This window comes from Herpailurus yagouaroundi, unplaced genomic scaffold (assembly GCF_014898765.1).
Source record: "Herpailurus yagouaroundi ecotype Mexico unplaced genomic scaffold, PumYag 29, whole genome shotgun sequence".
Taxonomy (NCBI): Eukaryota; Metazoa; Chordata; class Mammalia; order Carnivora; family Felidae; genus Herpailurus; species Herpailurus yagouaroundi.
Window position 1 is genome coordinate 7,061,869 of NW_024412377.1, and position 25,848 is coordinate 7,087,716.

A 25,848-nucleotide genomic window follows, 5' to 3' on the forward strand; every position below is an offset into this window, starting at 1 on the left:
ACCCCTTTACGTACCTATGAAATCGTTTTATATATATATCACAATAAACAAAAAATAGACCTTTTTAAAATTGATGCCGTGGACCATAACATCACAAAATACAAGGGTACAAAGAATAAATGTAACAAAACATGTATAAGACCTCTTCAGAGAAAATCACTAAACTTTATGGTAAGTGCATTTACCATGTTCGTGGAATCAAAGCTTCGGTATTTTAAAGGTTTTTCCAAGACGTCAGTTCCTCAAATTAGTGATAAATTCAACGCGATCCCAATTGAAACATTAGCAGGTTAATAAGGGCGTGTGCATGAGTGGAAACTGGCCAGCGGATTCGAAGACACAGATGAAAAAGTAAAGGGCCCCGGAACTGCAAAGACACTGACGAAGAACAAAGTGTTGGGACCTGCTTTCCCAGATGCAAGACTGGTTATCGGTGTCAGGTCATGAAGACACAGTGGTGCTGGGGTGGACATAGAGAAGTTGACGACTGGAACAGAATACACAGCTTAAACACACACGCAGAGGCTCACGTGGCTAGTAGGGAAAGGGCAGGGGTAGCGTGGCAAGTAAGTAGGAGACAATGGACTTTTCAGTAAACCACGCAGACATAATTAGACATCCACAGGGGAAACACGGAATGGAAACCTTGCCTCGCACCGCAAGCAGAAATAAATTCCAGTTTAATTTAAGTGCTCAGTGTCCAAACCAAAAATATAAAACGTTCAGATGATAATAGATGAGAATATTTTTGATGCCATGTTACTCTGTTCAGGCGGCCCTAAGAAAATTCAACAGATTTTTTTTTTTTTTTTTTTCCTTTCTTGCAGTTCTAGAGCCTGGAAGCCCAAGATCAAAGTGCCAGCAGGTTGGTTTCCTCGGAGACCTTCTCTGGCTTGCAGACGGCCACCCTCTTTGTGCTTCTTCATGACGTCTTTCTGTCCCTCCCTGGTATCTTGGTGTGTGTCCACATTTCCTCTTCTTTTTTAAACTTTATTTAATTTTTTGAGAGAGAGAGAGAGAGAGAGAGGGAGTGCGAGCGAGGCAGGTACAGAGAGAGAGAGGGACACAGAATCCAAAGCAGGCTCCAGGCTCTGAGCTGTCAGCACAGAGCCCGACGCGGGACCCAAACTCATGAACCCCGAGATCAGGGCCTGAGCCGGAAGTCAGACGCTTAACCTACTGAGCCACCCAGGCGCCCCTACACATTTTCTCTTCTGATAAGGACACTAGTCAGATTGGATTAGGGCCCACCCATATGATCTCATTTAATCTTTTTTTTTTTTAATATGAAATTCATTGTCAATGATCTCATTTAATGTTAATTTCCTCTGTAAAGGCCCTATCTCCAAATGCAGCCACATTATGAGGTCCTGGGGATTAGGGCTTCAAGGTATAAATCTAGGGAGGAGGCCATAATTCAGCCCATAACAGATACCTCGGGGTAGATAAAGATTGCTTAACCAAGACATAAAATGCAAAACCAGAAAAATCTTGATAAATGTACCTGATTTAAACTTAAGAATTTCTGTTATAAAGCTCATAAAAAGGCAAACTAGAAGAGAACATTTTTGCTACATTTATAACCGACAAGAGACTGTTACACAGAATATATAAAGAATTTCTACAAATCAATAAGAGAAAAAAAAAAAAACCTCAAACGGGGAAAACCGGGTAATAGATCAGAACAAGAACGTCAAAAAGAAGAAAATCTAATATCCAAATGCACAATAAAAGGTGCTTCACCTCCTTCATAATCGGAAAAAGCAAATGAAATTGGCAAGACTCGACGTCTTACAACGTCAAGTGTTGATGAGGACATGTAGCAAAGGAGCATCCCATACAATGCTAAGGGGAGTGTAAAGAGTACAAGTACTGTGTAAAACAACTTTCATTAGCTAATAAAGTTGAAGATAAACATATCCTGTGACTGGGTAGCTTTCTTCTTGGGTATAAACCCAGAGAAACTTCTAGTAGTACACCAGAATATGTGTATACAGGTACAACTGAAAGCAACCTAAATGTCCAACAAAAAATTAACTGGATTTTTTTTAGAGGGTGCTGTATTCACTTAATAGAATATTCTTTTTTTTAATGTTTTTATTTATTTTTGAGACAGAGACAGAGCATGAGTGGGGGAGGAGCAGAGAGAGAGGAAGACACAGAATCCAAAGCAGTCTCCAGGTTCTGAGCTGTCAGCACAGAGCTGGACACGGGGCTTGAACTCGTGAACCACGAGATCATGACCTGAGCCGAAGTTGGACGCTCAACCGACTGAGCCACCCAGGTGCCCCCATAGAATATTTTATAATAGTGAGAATACGTGAACAACAGTCACACGTAGCATCTTCAAGAAGCTTACAAACAATATTCAGTAAATGCAGTCAGACATAGGATACATTCACTATGGTTCCACGCACGTATAATTCAAAAACAGGATAATCTCAACTAGATTGTTTAGGGATGCATTTCTCAGAGACAAAAATATCTCTAAAAAGCAAAGATGTGATTATCGAAAACACCAGGACAGGGGTTCGACTCTGGGGGAACAACAGATATGAAAAGGAAATTTGGAGCCTGGTAACTCTGTGTTCTCAATTCTGTGGCTTTTACAGGAGTGTTTGCTTTATAAGCGTTCATCAAGCAACAATTCATACAGATTGTATGCGCTTTCGGTGTGCTGTATTTCAAAACAAAACAAGGAAAAATGATTTACACCAAAAAAAACGTGTCTAGGAAGTCCTGGACTTCAAAAATGAAAGCAAGAATTTGTAGGTAGCAGGTAATTCTGTGTAATCTTGCCCAATTGGGTGTCTGGTGTTGGCTGATGGCTTTGATGTCCCAGTCACCAAGAGGGAGACAGATTTAATAGCTGTGTTTAAAGTGTCAGATCAAGAACAGTAAGAGTCTTCTTTTTTTACTAATTCCCTTCAAGCTCAAGCACCTTTTCATTATAATGGTCTATTTTCCCGTCTATCAGAGACAATTAACCACCCCCCCCTGCCCCCCCACCCAGCAGCAGCCAAGGTCTTATGCCAGCCACTCCCTCTGGCCCCTGGAATAGACCTCCAGTCTTATCTAAGTGGAGCTGGAATCACCACATGGCCAAGGTAGTCAAGAAAGACAGCCATGACAACAATCTAACAAAAGCAAAGACACAGAACGATGGGACGTGTCAGTCGTAGAAAGACAAGCTTAAGGAATTGAGGGCAACAAAAGAACTTTCGCAGCCAAGGGATGCACTTCCATTTACAAACTGCATTTTGTTTTCCAGGCAGTGAGTTCATCCTCATTTAAGAACTGAAAATGCAGCTTGCTTTCTCAGGTGCATTATTTCCAAGTGGATGTGAGTGCCCCAGATGGTTCTGCTCACAGTGCCCCATTGATTACCGCGCTCTGCCCCCTGCAAGCCGTGGATCTATTGGAGTCTAACTGACTGGGGACTGTCTGTTGTTTTGGTTTCAAAGCAACTCTGTCCTGAGTGACACTCACACGAGCCAAATAATGGCGAGGGACCAGATAAAAGCTGGCCGTGAGAAACCTCGGTCGCTGGTTATTTCTTCCACAAAACTGAATATATTACTACGGCTATTGTCAACAAGCATGACATCGACCATGGTATTCTCACCATCTGGATGACAGCGCCTGAGAACCCAAGTGGGCGGGGGGGGGGGGGGGTAGTCTGAGTCACAGTCAGAATGGCAAGGACAGTAATTCGTACCTCTCACGGGATTCGCTGAAAAGCTGAATGAACAAAAGTGAGTAGAAAACAGTAGTCTCAAGGACGTAAAAGGACCATGTGCACACTGTTGTGAAATGTTAAATCAACAATCCCTTGGTGGATTGCTCCTATCGGGCAGGCTGTGAACTCCCAGAGACCTAAGCTAGGAGTGTGAGCGTGTGTGCGTGCGTGCACATGTGTGCGGGTTCAGCTTTAAGTGAAGGAAGTGGCCACAGGAGAGGAGGGGGCGAGATAGGCAGGAACGGAGTCCAAAGAAGACACGCAAAAAGGAGACACCACGATCTAACTACCCTTCCGCCGGACAAGCAAACGCTCGGTTGAACCTTCGAGAAATCAGGGGCCACCGCGGGGTGTTGGGACAAATGCCCCTGCTGCTGCCTGCGAGAATGGACACCCTGGTGATGGCAGCGCACTGTCCAGACCTGCCCTCCCTATCCTCTGCCCTCCCCCCTCCCCCCCCCCACCCCCCGCAGCCCACCTGCTTGCCCCGCAGCTCACGTCCCCAGGCTCCGGGTGCCTTTGAATCTGCCCAAGGTGCCAAACAATAAGCCAGATAAAAACGAATAGGGAATAACAACCTAAGGAACCCGGACTAAGGAGAAGGCTCCCTTCCTATCAGAATTTCTGGTGCCTTGGGTTAGTTTGGGTCTGCAGAGGACAGGTGTGTGAGGGGCTCAAGGGGAGAGAGCAGGAGGAGGCGTGAGGCTGGGAGGCAGGGCTCTTATTGGGGGGTTGGGAGAGAAAAAGGGGGAGCATGAGTCTCAGACTGCAGGAAAAATGGCTCGGCCAAGTCCAGGGGCAATTCTGGGGCCAACGTCACCCATCAGAGGAGTCCTGTGTCATGCCCAGTCACTGGCTCGCTGCAGCCTGCTGGAGGGAGGCCTTGGTGTATGTGTGGGGGGAGACGAGAAGGGGTAGCAAAGGGGGCCGTTGGCCAATTACGCTTCCTGGGGCAGGAGACAGATCTGAGCAGCTGCCTCTCAAGAAGCATGTTCCCTGCCTAGTGGTCACCTGACATTAAAAATACCCATTTTGGAGGCGCCTGGGAGGCTCAGTTGGTTAAGCCTCCGACTCTTGATTTCAGCTCAGGTCATGATCTCACGGTTCGCGGGTTCAAGCCCCGAGTCAGGCTCTGCGCCGACAGTACGGAGCCTGCTTGGGATTCTCTCTCTCTCTGCCCCTCCCCTGCTTATGCACGTGCATGCTCGTTCTCTCTCTCTCTCTCAAAGTAAATAAATAAACTTAAAAAAAAAAAAAATACGCCCCTTCTGATCGTTAAACCCAGCACTGAGGTCACAAACTGACAGCAATGGGCAGAATCTGGCAAAGACAGGTTTTTATTTTTGTTGGGCTTTTGGATCTGAGAATTGAATGATGTTTTTTAACACTTTTGAGCTAATTACCAACATTTTAAAAGCAAGACATTTTACTTGTTAAAAAAAAATCCAGATTTCCAGCTTTTCTTGAAATGAAATACCTCGGGCCTACGTTCCCTGGAGTTGGCAGACAAACAGCATCCGCCTCACGTGTACTTTCCCCCTCCAGTTGGCCACAGTCCCCCACCCCACCCCGCCGCTCGCTTGCATGGGCTGCCCCTGCACTCATTCGCTTTACTCGGGTCATTTCAACTTTGGACTTGCCTGCATTTGTGCCTGGGTCACTGTCAGAATATAAGCATTCAAAACTACTTTTTTAAGTGTATTTATTTATTTTTAGAGATGGGGGGCAGGGGAAGGGGCAGAGAGGGAGGGAGAGAGAGAGAATCCCAAGGAGGCTCCACCCTGTCAGCGCAGAGCCATGTGCAGGGCTCGAACTCACAAACTGAGAATCCAAGCATTTCTGAGGCGTGATTCTGTCTGTTTGGATGATTGATGTGAACCAACGGCCTGGAACAGCGCCGGGCACGTAGGCTGCTCGGTGAGTGTTTGTGCGATGCTGGGGCATGCACATGGTGTCGGGTGTTGGAAGAAATTGTTGGGGTTGGCCGGCGGTGAAGAAAAAGAACTTGTTTCCAAGTTTTGTCAGGATGTAACCTTGTTCAACCCACACATGACGGAGCTGGCAGCTAGAGGACAAGATGAGCCCCCAGACACAGGAGCGGAGTGCTCTCGTTCTCAGGAACGTGTGGGGCCAGTGTAGCTGCCGAGGGAGCAGAGAGGGCGTGCACGCGGCAGCAGAAGCTTCCCCATGGCACATCCTCTCACGCAGGAATGCTTTCTTTCTCTCCTACGCTTGGGAGGAAGGAGTAGGTTTGCACAGGGCATCCATGCTTATCTCCGCTCCGGCCCCAGCCCTGCACGAAGCGTTGCTACAAAATACCCACCGGGCCCCGATCCAGGGCGGCCGGGTGTGAGGGGTCCTCACCCCAGAGCTAACGCACGCTTAGGTGTAATGGAAAGGATCAAGCTCCGTGGTGATGTGATGTGCGCTCCTCAAAGGGCGTGAAAGTGCTTGTGGACAAGTGGTGGAAATCAGAGAAGCGGCTGCCAGAGCACAAGTCCCCCGTGGTGTCTCACTGGTCCTGAAAATGACTACCAGATGGCAGGGGCGAGCAGGCCCGTGCGATCTGATTAGCAGGAGGGACTGGCAAATCCATTAGGAGCAAAGAGGGTGCCTTCAAGTCCGTTTTACTTGCTCAAAACACGCAATGTTAGGTTTTTAAACATGAGTCCATTTTCCAACTCATCTCTCACTGTCTTACATTTGTTGCAACCATTTCCAGCTAAAAGAGGAGAGGTGTGTGCTTTGAGACCTAACTTGGCTGCTATTAAAAATCAAAGTTGGGTCTAAGCCTGACACAGGCAGAGAGCTAGAACCCCTGGATTCTTCGCGACCTGCTCTGTCAGCCCCGTCTGCAGAAAATCAGCCAGGGGAAAGGGGGAGTCGCTCTGATGGAGCACCTTCGGAGCATCGGGCTGTACAGTCCTCTGCACATGTTTGGCCACATAATTCCCTGTTCCAGGGGTTAAGGAGGAGGTGTATAAAGAACCCACTAGAATGCAAAATAGTGCAGCTGTTATGGAAAACAGTAGGGAGGTGTCTCAAAAAAAAAAAAAAAATAGAACTCTCAAATGGTCCAGCAAGCCCACTGCTGAGCATTTACCCAAATGAATTGAACTCAAGATCTCCTGAGAAACTTAACAGAAGACCATGGGGCAGGGGAAAGGAAAAAAAAAAAGGTTAGAGACGGAGGGAGCCAAACCATAAGAGACTCTTAAAAACTGAGAACAAACTGAGGGTTGATGGAGGGTGGGAGGGAGGGGAGGGTGGGCGATGGGCATTGAGGAGGGCACCTGTTGGGATGAGCACTGGGTGTTGTATGGAAACCAATTTGACAATAAATTTCATATTAAAAATTTTTTAAAAAAAGAAATAAATTAGATTGCCTATATAAATCTAGTTTATCAATTGCTCTTCATATCAGTTTTAATATCCTGCTGGTTCCCTCACTAATTACCAAGTTAAATAAAATTTTGACCTGTGTTCGTTTTCTTATTTAAAAACAAAAAGAAATCAAGATCTCAAAGGCAACCTACTGAATGGAAAAAAATATATGTTTGCAAATCATGTCTCTGATAGGCAGTTAATCTCCAAAATATAGACGAACTCCTACTAACTCAATAGCAAAAAGACAAACGATCCAATGAAAAATGGGCAGAAGATCTAAAATTTTTTTTTTCAACGTTTATTTATTTTTGGGACAGAGAGAGACAGAGCATGAACGGGGGAGGGGCAGAGAGAGAGGGAGACACAGAATCGGAAACAGGCTCCAGTCTCCGAGCCATCAGCCCAGAGCCCGACGCGGGGCTCGAACTCACGGACCGCAAGATCGTGACCTGGCTGAAGTCGGACGCTTAACCGACTGCGCCACCCAGGCGCCCCAAGAAATATCTTATTTCATGCTCTGGTGAGCATGTGGGGAAAAAGGGAACCCTTGTGCACTGTTGGTGGGAATGCAGACTGGTGCAGCCACTGTGGAAAACTTCAAAATGGAGAGTCCTCCAAAATAAAAAATAGAACTATGCTCCGACCCAGCAATTTCACTTCTGGGTATTTAACCAAAGAAAACAAAAATGCTTATTTGAAAAGATATATGCACCCCCGTATTCATTACAGCATTATTTGTAACAGCCAACACATGAAAACAATTTAAGTGTCTATTGACAGATGAACAGATAAACAAGATATAGTATATATACAATGGAATACTCTTCAGCCATAACAAAGAATGAAATCCTGCCATTTGTGGTAACATGAGTGGACCTTGAGGGCATTGTGTTAAGTGAAATAAGTCAGAGAAAGATGAAAACAATATAATCTCACTTACATGTGGAATCAAAAAAAAAAAAACAACTAATCTCATCGATACAGAGAACAGATTAGATTGGTGGTTGCCAGAAGTGAGGGTTGGAAGATGGGCCAAATAGGTGAAAAGGGTCAAAGGGTAAAAACTTCTAGTTATAAAATAAATAAGCTCTAAGGATACAATGTACCGCATGGTGACTATAGTTAATAATACTGTATTGCACAATTGAATGTTGCCAAGAGAGTAAATCTTACAAGTTTTCATCAGAGGAAAAAACATTTGTAGCTCTGCGTGGTGGTGGACATTAACTATACTCCTTGGGGTGATGATTTCACAATATGCAAATACTGAGTCATTATGTTGCACACCTGAAAGTAACATAACGTGAAAAGTCAATTATACCTTCATTTAAAAAAAAAAAAAAGATCTCCAAGAGATATCTGGAGTCCCATGTTCATTGTAGCATTATCTGCAATAGCCAAGACATGGAAACAACCTCAATGTCCTCCGACAGGTGAATGGATAAAGACACTCTATGTATACATACAATGAAATACTATTCAGCCATTTAAAAGAAGGATATTCTGCAGTATGCAATATGGACAACCTCTGAGGATGTTGTACCAAGTCACACTGTCCAATCACAAAAAGACAACATTGCATCATTCCACTTACGTGAGCTATCTGAACTAGTCGAACTCCTAGACTCGGAGAATGGGATGCTGGCTGCCAGGATGGGGGGTGACGAGTTACTAATCCATGGTCGTGAAGTTTCTGTCAAGCAAGATGAACAGCCGAACAGAGCTGCCGGACAACACTGTACCTCTAGTCGACGATAATGTATTGGATACTTAAAACTTTGTTAAGGGGAACCTGGGTGGCTCAGTCAGTTAAGCAGCTGACTTCGGCTCAGGCCATGATCTCGCGGTTCATGGGTTCGAGCCCCATGTCGGGCTCTGTGCTGACAGCTCAGAGCCTGGACCCTGCTTCCGATTCTGTGTCTCCTCTCTTCCTCCCCTGCTCATTCTCTGTCTCTCTGTGTCTCTCAAAAATAAATAAACGTTAAAAAAAATTAAACAAAACAAAACTTTGTTAAGACAGTAGATCTCATGGAAAGTGCTCTTTCCCTGACATGGCTCCCTAGCTCTACCCCACCTCTGTCTTGAGTTTTATTACTATATATCCCATCAGCCAATAGATTTTAGAACTTTATCTTCTATAGAGCATATAATGGAAACAAGGAACAGATTTCTCCTGAATTAAAAATATACTGCAACATTAAATAGACTTTTCAAGCCAAACACTTTCCCCCAAACAAGAGTCTGATGCAGGCTTTGCCGACCTAATTGCATAGAGAGATGTTGAGGCCCAAAGATCATCACCGACATTTTCTCCCTACTGTTGGGATCTAACTTTGTATTTTTCGACCTCTGTTTCTTGAGGATTTCCCTCTCAGTAGTCAATACTCAACAATCTGTTTTCCAAACACATAGCTTCAAAACCATGGAAGCCGCGAATAAGAGAGAACTATGAAGATGATCATACAAATAGCAATCATTTGTGTTGGCGTCACCTTGGTGGTGATGCTGGTAAGCAAGGGCCTGTCTGAACACACTCCTCCCTTCAAAAGCTCTGGCCAATAAAGAAAATCCTCCCAGGACGCTCAGCCTAATACACTCCAGGGTCTGGTCTCAACGAATGGCAGAGCATGTCACCAGTGACAGGCAGAAGACGGGATCCTTTGGCCAAAGCTAGAGCCTAGTGTTGAGACCAAACAGGGGTTTTCTCATCTGAACCCTAGTTTTCCCACCCGCCCCCCACAATCGAAGACAACTGGTCTCACAAGACTGAGCTGCAACAAAACAAGCTAAGGACAACCTTCCCTGGGGTAGGAAGCAGGAACCCTATCCTACCATGCTTCCTCTGGGCAGAAGGCACAGACCAGCACTTGTACTCGAACATACATCTGAGGGAGCAGTCGGGGTCCCTGCTCTGCCTGCAAGTGAGCGGCCCACCGTTTGTGTAAGAAAGAGAGGCAAGAAAGGGAGCATATCCATGCCAACTTTCCCACCCCATGAAAAGAGATACCTTCTGCAGAAGTTTTCCTTCGTTTCCTGGAAGGCAAGGTGGCCTACCTTACAGCTCCACATTATCACTCAGTACCTATACACCTAGAAGATTAAACCCATTAATGTAATGGTAAAGAAGAAAGGCATTCCTTGCCGCGCCAGAAACTGTGAGGCATTCCGGAAAGATGGCAAGCGACAGGGCACAGTTGGAGGAGCAACACCCACAGGAGGGCCCTGCGACAAGAAGACAGAGGGATGCCTCATTGCCCCAGGAGCAAGCAGCCAGTCTGGGGCCGCGATCACAGGGGCACCGGCAAGGTGAAACCCTGTGGCAACTCAGCAAAGGAGGAGGATGGTTGACCTCCGTGCACCTTCTCCTGTCCTCAGGTCAGGGTGGGACCACCTCCAGGCAGATGAAGGAAGAGCAGGATCTGGACCAAGGGAAGTAATTCTGGAAGATCAGTCTGGCTGCTCGGTGGAGAATAGACTGTATGAGGTGCCTGGGCAAAGCAGGAGGCTGGTGAGTGTGGCTGTAGACTCCCAGGAAACAGATAATGGCGGCCTGGACTAGAGTGTGAGCGGTAGAATGCAGAGGAAGACGTCGAGTCAAGGGACATTCGGGACGTGAAACCAACCAAACAAGCTCATGGAGGGGTGTCTGGGTGGCTCGGTGGGTTAGGTGTCTGCTTTGTCTCAGGGTTATTGGGTTCGAGCCCCACATTGGGCTCTGTGGTGACAGCACAGACCTGGCTTCAAATCCTCTGTCCCCCTCTTGCTCTCTGCCCCTCCCCTGCTTGTTCTCTCTCTCTCTGTGTGTCTATGTCTCTCTCTCTTCCTCTCTTAAAAATAAATAGGGGTGCCTGGGTGGCGCAGTCGGTTAAGCATCCGACTTCAGCCAGGTCACGATCTCGCGGTCCGTGAGTTTGAGCCCCGCGTCGGGCTCTGGGCTGATGGCTCAGAGCCTGGAGCCTGTTTCCGATTCTGTGTCTCCCTCTCTCTCTGCCCCTCGCCCCTTCATGCTCTGTCTCTCTCTGTCCCAAAAATAAATTAAAATGTTGAAAAAAAAATAAAAAAAAAAATTAAATAAATAAATAAATAAATAAATAAATAAATAAATAAATAACAAGGTCATGGACTACGGAAGACTGAATTTCCCACTCAGCTTGTGGATGTGTAATGCAATGCCCTTAGCACACTTCAATCCTACTTACCTCCCAAAGTTCATGCTGTTCTCCTCATGTTTGTAGTCAACACGCATATTAAACATCTCGATACATTATTCTTGTTGATTTTTGCCGGTACACATTTCTATTTCTGTTGGTCTCCCTTTTAGCAGTTCATGTCTCCATCTGGGATCACTTTCCTCCTCACTGAAAAACTCCCTCCGTCACGTCCTTCAGTGAAGATGTGCTCCTGGCAAGTCATCCTAATTTTTGCTTCTCTGAAAGTGTTTTTATTCCATCTTCATTTTTGAAGAATATCGCCACGAGTGAAAGGATTCTAGGCTTCTTTCACTGCTTTGAGGAAATTATTCAATTGCGTTGAGACTCCCATGATTTCCCATCAGAAGTCAGCTGTTGATCTTGCTATTTCAAAGATCTGTCTTTTCAACACCTCTGACTGTTTTTAAGATTTCCTTTTATCTTTGGTCTTCAGAAATTACAGTGACGTGTCCAAGGCAGTTTCCTTTGTATTTATCCTCTTGGGGCTCACCAGCTTGATTTTGAGGATAGATGTCTTTGAACATTTTTTGGAAGTTTTGTGAAATTCTTGGCCATGATTCCTTCAAGTATTGCTTCTGCCCATTGCCTCTTTCTCCTATCTTTGTGGAACTACAATTATACCCTTTCGTTGTGTTCCATGTGGCTCTTACTTTCTCTTCTTCCCATCTAATCTTTTGACTTTTTGTGCTAGTCTTTCACAGACTTGTTTCTGGCTCACCAATTCTCTCTACAGTACCTCAATATAATGTTATGCCCATTCACTGAGATCTGAATTTAATTTATTTTTATTTTTCTATTATAGAATTCCAATGTTTCCTTTCTGTGGTTTCTAGCTCCCTGCTGAAATTCTTCATCTTGCAATTTTATGTCTTGAACACATTAAGTATATGTATTTGGCGTTCCTGTATAAGAACTCTATTTTTTATTGTTTAATTATGTTTTTCTCTTGGTTTTGGTCAAGTCTTACCCTTTTGTATACCTGGAGAGTTTTTTTTAATTGAGTGCCAATGTTGTGTTCATACACAATTTTTCATAAAATTATATAGGCATTCAAGGCTTTGGATGATTATCATCATCCAGAGTGGATTTAATTTTTCCCCTCGCAGATCATTTTGTCCCTGTCTGGGATTAAGCTGGCTGGGAGTTGGTTTTTAGCCTTTGTAACTTCTGCAATGTTTCCAATTCAGCCTCACTCTGAGGGTGTAGCCTCCTGCATAACAACAAAAAGCCTGGAGTAAGTGACTTCTTCTTAGAAGGTCCTACACTATAGTTTTCCACCCTCCAGCCTTGTGACACTACCAAAAGCTTTGCTCAGAAACTTAACCTCTCAGATGTCACTTTTTTTTTTTCTGATTCTGCATTTGCCTTGTAGGCCAGAACAGCTCCAAACACCAGACACCTCTCTTCATTTTTCATTTTTTCTGTATCTTAGTCCTACAAAGGCTCACTGCCTCTATGGCTCTTTGAGGCATTCGAATACAGGTCTGCATATGCATGTGTGCATGTGTGTTCTGGTTTTTTCTTTACTCCCCATCAATCCAAAACCACCTAGTCAGCCAAAAGCAGAAGGTGACAAAGGATGATGCTTATGTTTCTGACTTGCTTAATAGAATTAATGATAGTGTCACGCACCTTAACAGGGAATTGTAGAAAAGAACTCTGTACAGGCAAGAGTTACCATAGCAGGCCTCACTGCTATCCTTTGAAAGGCCTCTTTAGAAGGTTGGACCCTCTGGGTCATCTGGGAGCTTGATTTCAGGTAGGTTTCTGCCATTAACTGATAAGAATGACTCACTGTGCCTAAACCAGGTTAATAACAATTGGTTTCAGCTGAACATCTGCTTTCCTTCTTGGAGTCTGGAATTTGAGTACGTGCCAGGCAGGGGGTACATATGTGATCAGCTCCCAATAACAACCCTGGGCATTGAAGCTCTAATGAGCTTCCCTCGATGGCAACATTCCACACATGTTGTCGTAACTCACTGCTGGGAGAAATTAAGTGCATCCCGTGTGGATCCACTGGGAGAGGACTCTTGAAAGCTAGCACCAGATTTCCCCCAGACTTCACCCTGTGTGCCATTTCCTTTGCTGATCGTAATTGGTATTCTTTCTCTATAATAGATCACAGCCATGGGCATGATTATATTCTCAGTCCTTAGTCCTTCTAGTGGATCACTGGTCTTAAGGACCTTTCAACACAGACCAATTGTTTTGGGGAAAATAATGATTTCAGACTTGGCTGGACTAAGTTTGAGGTGTTCTTTTTATCTTACTTGACCTGCTATTTATTCATTGTTTTACCAAGTACTTCTTTGATTCTCGTTTGATCTTTCCACTGCACCAACATCACTGACCATCCATCTTTCCAGAAACATGACTACCTTTGCCTTGTATAACACAGCCACCACCAGGTTTACGTCTTACTCCCTCCCTCTGGCAAACTTATAAGCACCTGACTTTAGATTCCTGGGTCCTCATTTCTTCTTACTTGGTCCACTCTGCCTGGGCAATGTCGTCCACACCTACTGCTTCAAATACCTCTTATCAAAAAGGGATTCACGTTTACAGTTTTGACCAGAATCTCTCTCCCTTTCAGGCTTTATAACTGGACATTCCTCAGCCTACCTATCTCTCAGGTATCTCAGAGTTACCTCAAACGCTGGGTCATGCCAGAACCCTCAGAAGGAAAGCAGTCCACGTGCTTTGCGTCACTACACCTACTCTCTTCCACTTTTCCCTACCTCCTGTTCCTGAACGGGCCTGCACCCTTGGTCTCTTGTGTGTTAGCTATCACATGGCGTCTTTGAGGTTTGGACAACAAGACTTCATCGAGTGCCTACTACACATTCTGCTAGACACTGAGGATATGATGAAGAATAACGCACAGACTCACTCTTCAAGGGCTATACAGACTAATAAATAATGGCAGACAGAAAAGTAAACAAGTACCAAAAAGTATGAGGCCTGTGATTACAGAACAAAGTTGAGACTACTGTGAGCCCACAAAAGGGTAAGTGATAAGATTTCCCAGAAGATGGAGGGAAAGTTGCTTGAGCTACATTTTGAAAGCTCAGTCTGTTCTCCACAAAAATAGGAAGGGTCAAATGTACGACGGGGAGAAAGAGATTTGTCAAAGTCACAATTCCTGTGGAAAAAAGCCACAACAGAAAATGTCCCAGGAACTCATTTAAAATTCAGGGTATTAATTCTCTTAAAATAGCAATCATTTGAAAACCCAAGTACCAGAAGAATCTAAGGAAATAAGAAGGAACTAGTGTTTCTAGTTTTGCTGAGTGATGCAGGGTTTGAATGATTAAGTTTCTGGACAGGTCTGTCTCTGTCGGACCTCATGAGAGCAGCTGGTATGCACCCTCCTTTCATGAAAGTAAGAGATGAGAGCCAAATTCAAGCTCTAGGAGACAACCAAATGAATGAGAGCAAAAAGGATTGTCAGGGGAAATCATAAAAAGGAAGGAATTAAGATAAGGAAGCCAATCAAAGATCCCAATTGGAGAAGCGAGATATCTTCCCTAGATAATTTTTTTTAAGATTTGTTTTTAAGTAATCTCTACACCCAACATGGGGCTCAGACTCATGACCCCAAGATCAAGAGTCTCATGCTCTACCGACTGAGCCAGCCAGGAGCTCCATTCCCCAGACAATTATTTTTTCCCCCAGATAATTCTTGAACACTACAAGCTGGATAAAGGAGAGGCACTTGGGCAGTGCCTCTGTTTGACCATGTCCTTTCCAAGGTTGGCCAAAGAACAGTTGTTATTTCAGAGGTTGGCTGTGTTCATACTGACATCATGTTTTCCTGTGGCCAATGCCGCAGTTACTACCCACAGCAAGGGATGGGTGATGCATGACTTTCTGGCAGCATTAAAATCACACCACAGTGTCCACTCTGCCCGACCCAACTACATTCCTGGATACAGACATAAGAACCCCAGGCCCTGGCTCACCAGAGCAACAGAGTCCCTCTTTCTTGTCCCCCACTGCTCAGACTTAGCCCGGGGGGGAGCACATTCTACGGGAGGACTTTTACCCCACAAATTTTGTCTCCTCATGAGTAAAAATTGACCCATGAGGGGCATCTGGGTAGCTCAGTTGGTTAAGCATCCCACTCTTGGTTTCAGCTCAGGTCGTGATCTCACAGTTTGGGAGTTCAAGTCCTGTGTCAGGCTCTGTGCTGGCAGTGTGGAGCCTGTTTGGGATTCTCTCTCTCCTTCTCTCTCTACCACTCCCCTGCTAACTCATACTCCCTCTTTCTTTCTCTCTCTCTCTCTCTCTCTCTCTCTCTCTCTCTCCCTCAAAATAAATAAACTTAAAAAAATTTTAAGTGCCACCTGAAATCTTTTCTCTGCCCAAAATAGTGCCCAAAGGAGAATACTAAGTCAATAAGTGGTTGTTCAGTTCACCACTGTCAAGCATTTTCTATGGGCAAGTGGCTACCATAAAATGCACTGAACATTTTAACATGTCCAAGACGTGATCTCTACCCACATCTTTAGAAATGAACAATTCAACCAAAGTATTAAAATTAGTCTACCTTCAGCAAACCCAAGGATCAAAGAGTAAATCTCCAATATGGACATATGCTCAGGGCAGAAAAAAAATCAATAGAAATAAAGTGATTGCAAATAATCTTGACTCATGGCTGACTTCAAAAATATAGATTTTATTATATAATAAAGTTATATATGTGTTTATAAGTATACTAATATAATATATAGTCTTTTTCTCTAGATCAACAAAAATAACTTTATTTATGTATACTTATTTTTGCTTCTAGGTTTATAGACCCTTTTTATAGCACTGTGGTCTTGAAAAACAAGAAAGAAAATATTTCCTGCAATTTTTCTCAAAAGGTTCCATATGGTTCAGAGAACTTAGCAATAGGCATATAGACATAGCAGTGTAATTCACACCCAACTATGTAATTTTTTACTTTCTAGACTATTACCATTAGCTGGATTGAAGGATGAATTCCCCAGAGCAGTTCACACCAACAAAGACAGAATCATATATATGGCTACAGGTTCTAATTTTCATAATAATTTTCCCTTTTGAGAAAGTCCACTGCTGAAGCCAGTGGAATAATAATACTAATTCAAAACCCCAAACCCTAATACAATGTTCCACCCATCACTCCGGGTAACAGAACGAGAAGGCTGGACTTAGACATTCAATCAGGTATTTACAAATAGCCCTCACCCTTTCTTTTTTCCATTGCCCTTACAACAACTTTGAGATTTTCTGTCTAAAACTGAAATATGATACATGAATACAAAGAAAGACAGACATGTCCAGAAATAAATTTCACCTGTACATTTACCCCACCCTCAGGCCACTAATCAAAGATTATTTAGGTAGATTAATTAAACAGTTTAATTACAGCATGTGAAGAAATAATTTGTTAATTAAGTTGGGGGAAATATTATATGCAGGCAAAAGATCATAATTACACTATCTGTCAGGCACAACCATATTGACTTGGAGAAATAGCACGTCTAATCCTAAAATTCACTGGTGCCCTGTTATCGTTAAGTCATCCATTAATTCCATTAATCATTAATCTGACAGATAATGTTCTGGCCTAATTATAAATGCAACCATTTCTGAGGGTTTATGGCACATCAGGACCGCTAAACTTCAAAGACATCATCATTCAGATAATCCTCGTGGCAACCCAGTGAGATAGGACTCTTCTGATTTTCATTTTATATATGAGAAAACAAAGAATTCAGAAGGCTACATAACTTGTCTTGAGTTTGAAACTAATGAGTGGAGGTCCTGAGATCAAGGTGGCACCCGCCTCTGGAACCCACTGTGCTATCCCCTGACAAACCTTCCCCAACATTTCTCTCTGGCATATTCTCTTTGTCTCTGATGGGCCCTCAGGACTCCAGGCTGGCAGGCTCCTAAAAGGCTCCCCTTAGATTCCACATAACCCTAAGAATCTAGCCTACTCTCTTCGTGCCCTGCACAGGAAGACTGAGTGAGAGAAGCCACTCACTCTCACTCAATCAAAAGGGCTGCTGTCTTTTTTTTTTTAACCTCCCCTCATATTGCAAGAATATTCCAAATATGCAAAATATTATCAAAACTCTCCTACCAACCCAATTCTCAATAGTGACTGTGATAAAAACAAAGTACTACCATGGAACGAGTTGGGTAATTCAAGGTTACCTTATTTTACAGCATCAGTAAATTGATAAACTTGATAAAATTGATAAATTGATAAACTTATTGTAAAAAGCAAAATAGGCAGCATAACAAAATCATCGAACGTATCTTTTCTGCATTTGATATTTTAAACTACGTCTTTCATGTTTCTTACTTTATTGGTGTAAATTGGACAATTATTTTTCTTTGGAGGAAATGATCTCACTTTGAGATTATGTCAGCCTACTTTTTTGGTTTTAAAAGTCCTTTCTTTTAGGAAATTATGGAGCTAGTAAGTGGCCCTAGTTTTATTTTGTTTTGTTTTCAACCATACCTATATGGCAAAGGAAGGTGTTGACAATGTTACATTTATCAGGAAAAACTATTGTTGTGATTGACTTTAAGCAAATTTGCAAAACCTAGAAGTCTAGAAAGTACTCCGTCTCTTCAAAGGCTCCCCAGCAACCATCCCTCAGGCCAATACTTGGAGGTCCCGTTTTGTGCTCCGAGTTAGACCATCAGGGCCAAAGTGGAATCTCAAAGTCCTACAAGAGCTCACCGCCAGAGGGTTTTCCCTTTCTTTTTTTCTTTTATTCCTGGTCAAAGGTTTAGTTGGGTTCCTGTTGGGTCTGAGCCCCCACACCAGGAGACTTTGTTGCTCCACAAGTGAAAGCCCCGGACTTGGAGTCATACGTGGTATCTCCTCCCTGTCTGAACAATCACTCGATCTCCCTCACCTTCTGTTTCTAAGTCCAGGTGAAATATCTCTAAAGATCATACTTTGATCTCACCTGTTATGTGATTCCATCAACTTTCAGTCTTTAAGCCAAATCAGTCAGTTTTAAGCAGAAGACCCTTATCCACTCACACCTGGGGGTTTTTTGGTGGTCAGACAACAGCCACCCTTCCAAAACATCTTGTGTGCTAAGGGAGACACCATTAAGGGGGATGTGGCTCTTTTCTGAGTCTGTGAAGCCCAAACAGGGATGAGAAAACCTACTAGGCCCAATGCTTTCACAGTCATGGAGTGGGGAGGCAGACATCATCTCCCTCTTCCATTTGATCACACACTCAAATGACTTTAGGATCCATGTAGGAAGAGGACAGGAGCCAACTGGGAGTGGTGAGGACCATAGGGAAGTGGAAAGGGGGCCTCCTGCCAACAGACATCCAGATTCAGATTTTTTTTTAAGTTTATTATTATTTTTTTGAGGTGGAGAGAGAGAGAGAGAGAGGGAGAGAGAGAGAGAGAGAGAGAGAGAGAGAGAGAGAGCACATGAGTGGGGAAGGGGCAGAGAGAGAGGGAGAGAAAATCCCAAGCATGCTCCACATGGTCAGCACAGAGCCCAATGCAGGGCTTGATCCCACAACTGTGAAATCATGGTCTGAGCCAAAATCAAGAGTTGGATGCTCAACCAACTGAGCCACCCAAGCACCCCCAAATTCAGATATTTTTACAACTCTGTGCCGTCACCTGAATTCAGCCTCCTGCTGCCAGCTTGCAAGTTCAGATCTAGACTGTCTGGTCACCGAGAAAGAGTGTTGGTTCTTGGGAGACACCCTTGTGTGAGCTTGGTCCAATGCCAGCAATAGGAAAGGATTAGCATGTGGCACTCACAGGGCTGTGTGACAACACACATCCTTCATGTTGTGTGAGATTCCCTAGTCTTACCCCAAAACTGCCCTCAGGCTTTGTGGGGAAGAAAAGGAACTTAGTGCATCATTGGCCGGTATTGACCATTCTGCTGAAACTCCAGCGTTAGCCATGACCTGATGTCTCAGACATGACGATTGCCCAGAGGGGAGGGGAATACTTGGGAATGGGGGAAGGGGTATAACAGTTCCCCAAAAGTGAGTGGTAACTCTTTTGTGGTAGGCTAGAAAAAAGAGATTTTTACTGATTGGAACATATTGGGTAGGGTGGCAGGTGAGCCCTGGGGTGGGGCAGGGTGAACTGTTTGGAGAGAGTTCAACACTTTAAATGCTTTCTTGTAGACCTCAGGCAACTGTCCTATTGTGTGCCTATGTTGAAGCTCTCCACTCCTGCATTGTAATTCCCATCTTAAATTACCCCAGCTTTTCAGGGAAGACACTATCTAACCAGTGTGGTAGCTCCCAGGGCACTTAAAGGCCAGGTTGAAAGAAGGAAGGGACCCAGCTCCACTCCACCTGTCTGCTGAGACCCTCAGAGAGAGGACCACTCTCTCCGGGCATCTGGAGTTCCCAGTGCTGACAAGAAACACAACATCTGGGGAAGAGAGAGACCCTTTCCCACCTGGACACCCCAGAAGGAAAAGGGAACTGGAACCCACAGAAACCAGCCACCTGCTTGGGGAAGCTGACCTCTGAGAAGCATAGAGGGGAATGGATGATGCCCGAGGACGTTTGAGAGGTTGAAACATGGAGCCAATGCTCTGAGATGGTGCATCAGTGGTGCTGGTGCACTCAGAAGATACGGGAAGGCCCAGGGTAGAGCAAGTGAGACCGTCCCCGTATTCATTTCTTTGTGTTGTCCTTAAAACGGGAATTCCAGATCTGCCCGTCTCCTGCCCCGGTACTGATGGCTGTTGACAGCCGTAATTGCTCTCTTACAAATTTGGCTAGGAAATCCATCCTTCACAGGAGCCACATGGAACATTCCATCTAGTCCTAAAGCTAAATCTGTCACATTCCAACGGCACGATCTTTGTCCCATTCTATTTGTGATGAACGTTGCCTCTGCTTTAAAAATATTATTATTCAATAAAACCTTGCCAAGTTCGCTTTGCAGAATTACCTTTTCTGGAAAACAGACGGAAGGAGCTACCCTAAAAATGCAAATCGTAACGTCACAAAGACTTCTTAGTTTTAAAAGTTATGGACACCCCTTCCCAGGAGGGACTAAAAAAGACAGCGACAACAGCTGCAGAAGGAGTGTCAGAAGTAGGAAGTGACCAAAAAACAAAGGGAGGTTGTATAGCTGCAGAGGACATGAAGAATATTCCTCGTCTTCAAAAGTAGTGCACTGAGCATTCACATGTTTAGTTCTGCGGCGTTTATTCAGATAAAGGAAAGGACAAAGGTGCAATGAATCCTCAGGATACAGATTATTCCCGAATGTGTCTACACATGCCACAAGGAATACATAGTCCCCGAGATACACGTTTAATGCCCTTTCTCCACATTTTGTGCACAGCCTCTCAGATAGGAATAGGAAACCACAGTTTGCAAATGCTGCTGATTCACACAGAAGTATTCAGACATTAGACTCCTCCTGAAATGGGTATTTAACACAGAGGCCTCTTTATATTTTCACAACTGGCCTCTCTTGAAATCCTCCGTCCATGAGGGTGGAACATGTAGGCATGTTCTCATTTTGGTATGAAAGTCGTTGGGTTCCTCACTAAACCACAGTTCCCACTGTTGATTAACTCTTCTCCTTCCCTTTTTCTGGAGAGAAAAGAAATTTTAGAAATATTTCTGGGTTTCCAGTAAATGTTAATACTGCCCCTGTGAATAAAATTCAATATATATGCAAAGTATGCCTCTTTCTACCTTTCGGTTCTTTGTGCTTTTTGAAAAGCAGTCACCACAGGTATTAGAATACAGATATGTCGTCTCCTGATTAATATATTTAGAGATACATCCAAGAACTAATCCTGTCATTGGTGGTGACAGCGTTCCCCGACACATTCCTCAGGGCTATCCAGCCTATTAACTGCTGTCCTCTGGGTGAATGGCGGACACGCATGTGCTCTGAGTAGCTCCCATCTCCACAGAGCCAAGTGAAATTAAACAGCTGGAAATAGTTTCAAATTTCTGTCTAGGGACCGCTCAATGTATCAGAGCTCAGCATGAATTTCCCACTGAGATAAAAGTGTAAAAGTTGTTCTTTCTTTTTCCACCTTTTGTTGTTGTTGTTGTTAAGGCGTCCCCTTTCTACCCTCCCCCCTTCAAGTGAACATCAATAGAATATCACATCTTTCGAGTTCTTATCACAGGTTTGGGGGTGGGGGGGAAGGAGCCCTAAAGTCAGCTGTTGTTCACCTCCTAATGGAGAAATAGATCCAAATCTCGCTGGGGGAAGAAATGAGAGGAGGAGAACACATTACAGCATGTGGCGGTCATTTCCTTCCACCAGAATTAGGCATAATCCACTAAAACTGGCTTCGCAGAAAGCCAATAACGGGAAGCATTCTGACTGCCATGTGTGGGGAACATGAGCCATTTGGGGGCTCTCAGTCAATTCATGGGTTCAGAAAACAAATACAATCACCTCAACATCACACAGTTCGGCAGAGTAACATGCAGTATAAAACGGTTCATCTTGGACTGCATCCAGGGTGTTAAGCTGGTCAAACACCAAGAAGTTTCTCAATGGTCCTCCACTTTGCTGGAGGATTTCCCTTTAGACAGTCCACCCCACAGCCAGCACCACCACCTATGGGACGTGTCATAGAATGTGGTTCTCAGAGGATTGCTCGTGATCGTTAGATTGCTTTTTGCTCATTAGAGCCTTGAGCTACTTAACCAGACTCCGCACGCATGAGCATCCACACAGAGCTGGACATCTCACAAATGGAATCCGACAGCATCCAGGCGTGAACCAAGAACTCTTCTGTCTAAGCAGCGGCTGTCAATCACTTAGACAAAGACGAGCCTTTCAAACCTATCTCTCTTCAGTTCGGGGTCGTTTTTACATAGGTCACGTGGTTACATCGTGTTTCTTGGTTCATAGCTATAAGAGTGTTAGTTACCCCTACACAGTATAGGTAGAGATAAGGGTAAGGGTAAGGGTAAGGGTGTAAGGGTAGAGACGCGGGCAGCAGCTCAATACCCTGTGAATGTGTTTTCGGAGAAACTTCTGGAGCCTGGAGGCACCCATCAGCCTCTTTTACACAGAGGAATAAAATCGTGCAAAACGTTGGGCTGCTGTAGTGCCGCTGAACTGCAACTAAGCTAAGCTAAGGGCATGTTTTTCGGCATCCTATTCCCCGTGTGTTCCTGGGTTAGTGCTGGTCACAAGGGACGTTTTGCATGAGATTGGGAATGTAGAAGTGAAGTGGCAGCTATATCTTTTTACACTCTGGAAGTTCATGAGGAGATCCAGGCACAGTGACAGCACATACCCATGATCACTGACCCACTGGCTCACCTTGATGGTGAACATTCGAACTGCGGCTCTCCAGTGTCCACAAGGCAGGGTGCAAAATTTACAGGGGGACCGAAACACTCAGTACTCCAGATGAACAACATATTAATGCAAAGGTTTTAAAAAAATTTTTTAATTAAAATTAATGCAGGAAAATATATGGTGAACAAATTATCAAAATATTGATTGGGATGGGTAACAATGTGAGAATAAGCCATGTCGGAGTCTGGGGCAAAGGGAAAGGTCAGTAATACGGGTCCCCTAGGTCATGAGCTCTCCTTCAGCTTGTCCAAAGCCTGGAACAGACGCACGTGCAGCTTTGAGGTGACCGGCACCTGCTTCTCATGCGGGTCCCCCCTTGGCGTGGATGGAGGCAGTAAGGGACATCTGCAAGTTACATTCTGTCCGTCTCGAGGTCCAGTTCTTTGGCATGGATGTTCGGGTCTCTCCACACTCCCAGGTGCATCCGGCGGTCCCTCCCCGCTGCCATTCTGATGGACCCAGAGCGACTTCGTGCTCGCCCGTCACCGCAGACATCAGATGCAGCCGCAGCACCCGGCACTGATGGCTCCCGCCACATCCACGTCTGCAAGAACGAATCCCTAATTTCTGCAATAACCGCATACTCCGCATGTTGTGCTTCTGCTTGTCTGACTGACGAGCGTGAACATGTCGATGAGGTGCACAACTCCCGCTGCAGGGGTGGGAGGGGAGAGGCGTGTGGTGGAAATGCCTCCAGCTTTCTCGCTGCTGGTGGGAGCCACTTCTCCGACGGGGTCAGGATATGCCTTCTTTATCTAGATAACCCAAGGCTCTGTATCAGTGGATCCTACTGCTTATAATCGATTTAAAACAGATCATCAGAATGTCCCTAAGTCTCTACCAGGACAGAGACACTCTTCAGGGTTTGGTGTGGTTTCTCGCTTTATCGGCAATAAAAACAAAGCTATAAATCCTCTGAGGAAGGTATAAGATATGCTCAATAAACTCAAATTCCACAAACCTGAACCCCATTAGACGAAGCTAGTATTGTTGTGTTTAAAAGCACCATTTGCTAAGTTCAGTCAGACTCAAAATATAATTAAAGGTGGAAGATGTTTAAGGTCTGTAAGGATCTTCCCCAGGCTGTGGAATGATGGATTAGTCTGTGCGTAATTTTGGTATTTTGATGAATCCTGGAGCCGAGCTAAGCTGGAGTTGGAGACAGCATCATGAAAAGACTTTCACCGTCTCTGGGGAGGACACCTGCTTTGTGGAGAGTTTTGGCTCAGTCTGCATGAAGCATAACTTAGCATAAAGAGACAACCTTTGTTCCTGAGACTTGCTACGGGAAAAGCTGGGACACACAGGCGGAGGCCTCAACATCACAGCTGTCGGAGATGAGAGGCTTGACTGCTGAGGGGACCCTTCTCTGTGACAGATCCAGACCAGAGTGTCTTGATCTCAGCACTGTTGATACTTTTGCAGGATAATTCTTCGTGGTGCAAAGCTCCTCTGTGTTCCGTGGGATGCTGAGTGGCACCTGTAGCTTCTATCCACTGGATGCCAATAGCACCGCCTCCCCCAGTTGTGACAACCAAAAATGTCCCTCGACATTTCCAAACGCCTGCTGGGTGGACAAACTGCCCCTGGGTAGGAACCAGAGGTGTGGACAACAACACCGGCTCCTTCCAGCTACCGGTGCCAGTGCGAGGGTTGCAGAGCCAGCCCAAAATTAGGTCTTGAGAATTCAAAAGCAGATAAGGCGGAGGTCTGGCTCACAAATGTCTTTGCCTTGACATTCTCGATGGTGTCACTGGGCTCCACAAAAAGCAAAATTGTAGATAAAGAGAGGCTGATACCAAGTCCATCACCAGAAACACCACATGTCAGCTAAGAGCTCAAAAGAGGGACAGGCTAGAAGCCCAACTTGGGAGACCCAGAAGCATCCTTACACTGATGCGGTAGACATAAAGTACTTGGTAACAGACACTGGAGAGTTCAAGGACCTTCAGAACGTACCGCTAATGTCTTAAGGCTCAGCCCTTACAGATGAAATCAATTGTATCAGTTAGTGATTGCCGTGTAACGAGCTCCCCAAACTCGGTGCCTTAAACAATAAGCATTTTTATTTCCCCTGAGTCCACAGGCCAGCTGAGAGTTTTTCCAGCCCCGCCTGGGCTTGCACGTGTGTCCACGGTCAGCTGTGGGTGAGGGAGGCAGCTCTGAGGTCTTAGCCAGACTTTCTCCTGTGTGTAGAGTAAATATAATGGAATATGCAACTTGATGCCTTTTGATCTTAACTGTTACATTATGAAACATAAATTGCTATTATTGATTACTAAGGTATCACTCCACGGGAATCATAATGGTAAGATGCTGTCTGTCCTGTCACCCCACCTGTCATTATGCTGTCAGAATGGCAATCAGTGGTCAACTCTTGCCGACACGAATCTCCTCCTCTCAGCTAATAACCCTTATTTAAATGTTAGCTCCAAAATAATTGCCTTTTTTCTAAGAGTAGCTGCACATCAAAAAAAAAAAATGTTTTATACACTCCCATCACTCAAATTGTCCTTTTTATTGTCACATGGGTCCTTACAACACACCTCCAAAAAATGGCTTTACGCTTTAAATTGACACTCACTCTCTGTCCTAAATAACAGCGCCCCGGTTGTAACACAAATTTAACAATAGCAACTAAACCAACAAAACAGCAAGTACTCATTGAGTGCCCACTGTGTACCAGGCACCATTCTACGGGCTGTGCATTCATAACTGTTTTCATCTTTTGCAGAAAGGGAACCATTCTTCCAGACAAAGAAACTGAAGTGTCAAAACGATAAGTGACTCACCCAAGGTCACTCAGCTACAGGCTGGGATTCAAACCCCAGCCCTGTGATCCCAAGCCTATGTTTCTATCAGTGCACTGTACTGTCCCCGCCCCCCCGCCTGATGTTGCATATATTATACATAGTCGATGACATTCGATTTTTTGACAATCATTACGAAGCTATGATATCTTTTTTAAAGGAAAGTTAGGGGCGCCTGGGTGGCGCAGTCGGTTAAGCGTCCGACTTCAGCCAGGTCACGATCTCGCGGTCCGTGAGTTCGAGCCCCGCGTCAGGCTCTGGGCTGATGGCTCAGAGCCTGGAGCCTGTTTCCGATTCTGTGTCTCCCTCTCTCTCTGCCCCTCCCCCGTTCATGCTCTGTCTCTCCCTGTCCCAAAAATA

At 44.8% G+C, this 25,848-nt stretch overlaps 1 long non-coding RNA gene across 2 annotated transcripts in view; it reads right to left on the reverse strand.

Moving 5' to 3' along the window:
• The window catches only part of LOC121042559 (uncharacterized), an 89,284-nt gene that overhangs the window by 30,757 nt on the left and 32,679 nt on the right, over nt 1-25,848 (reverse strand). The window contains exon 1 of one of the 2 annotated variants that reach the window (XR_005796295.1): nt 11,326-12,546. The exons of the other annotated variant lie outside the window; for it this stretch is intronic. This is a non-coding gene — a long non-coding RNA (uncharacterized LOC121042559). Of the gene's footprint in view, nt 1-11,325; nt 12,547-25,848 lie in introns of those variants that run through there. 2 annotated transcript variants of the gene reach the window in all.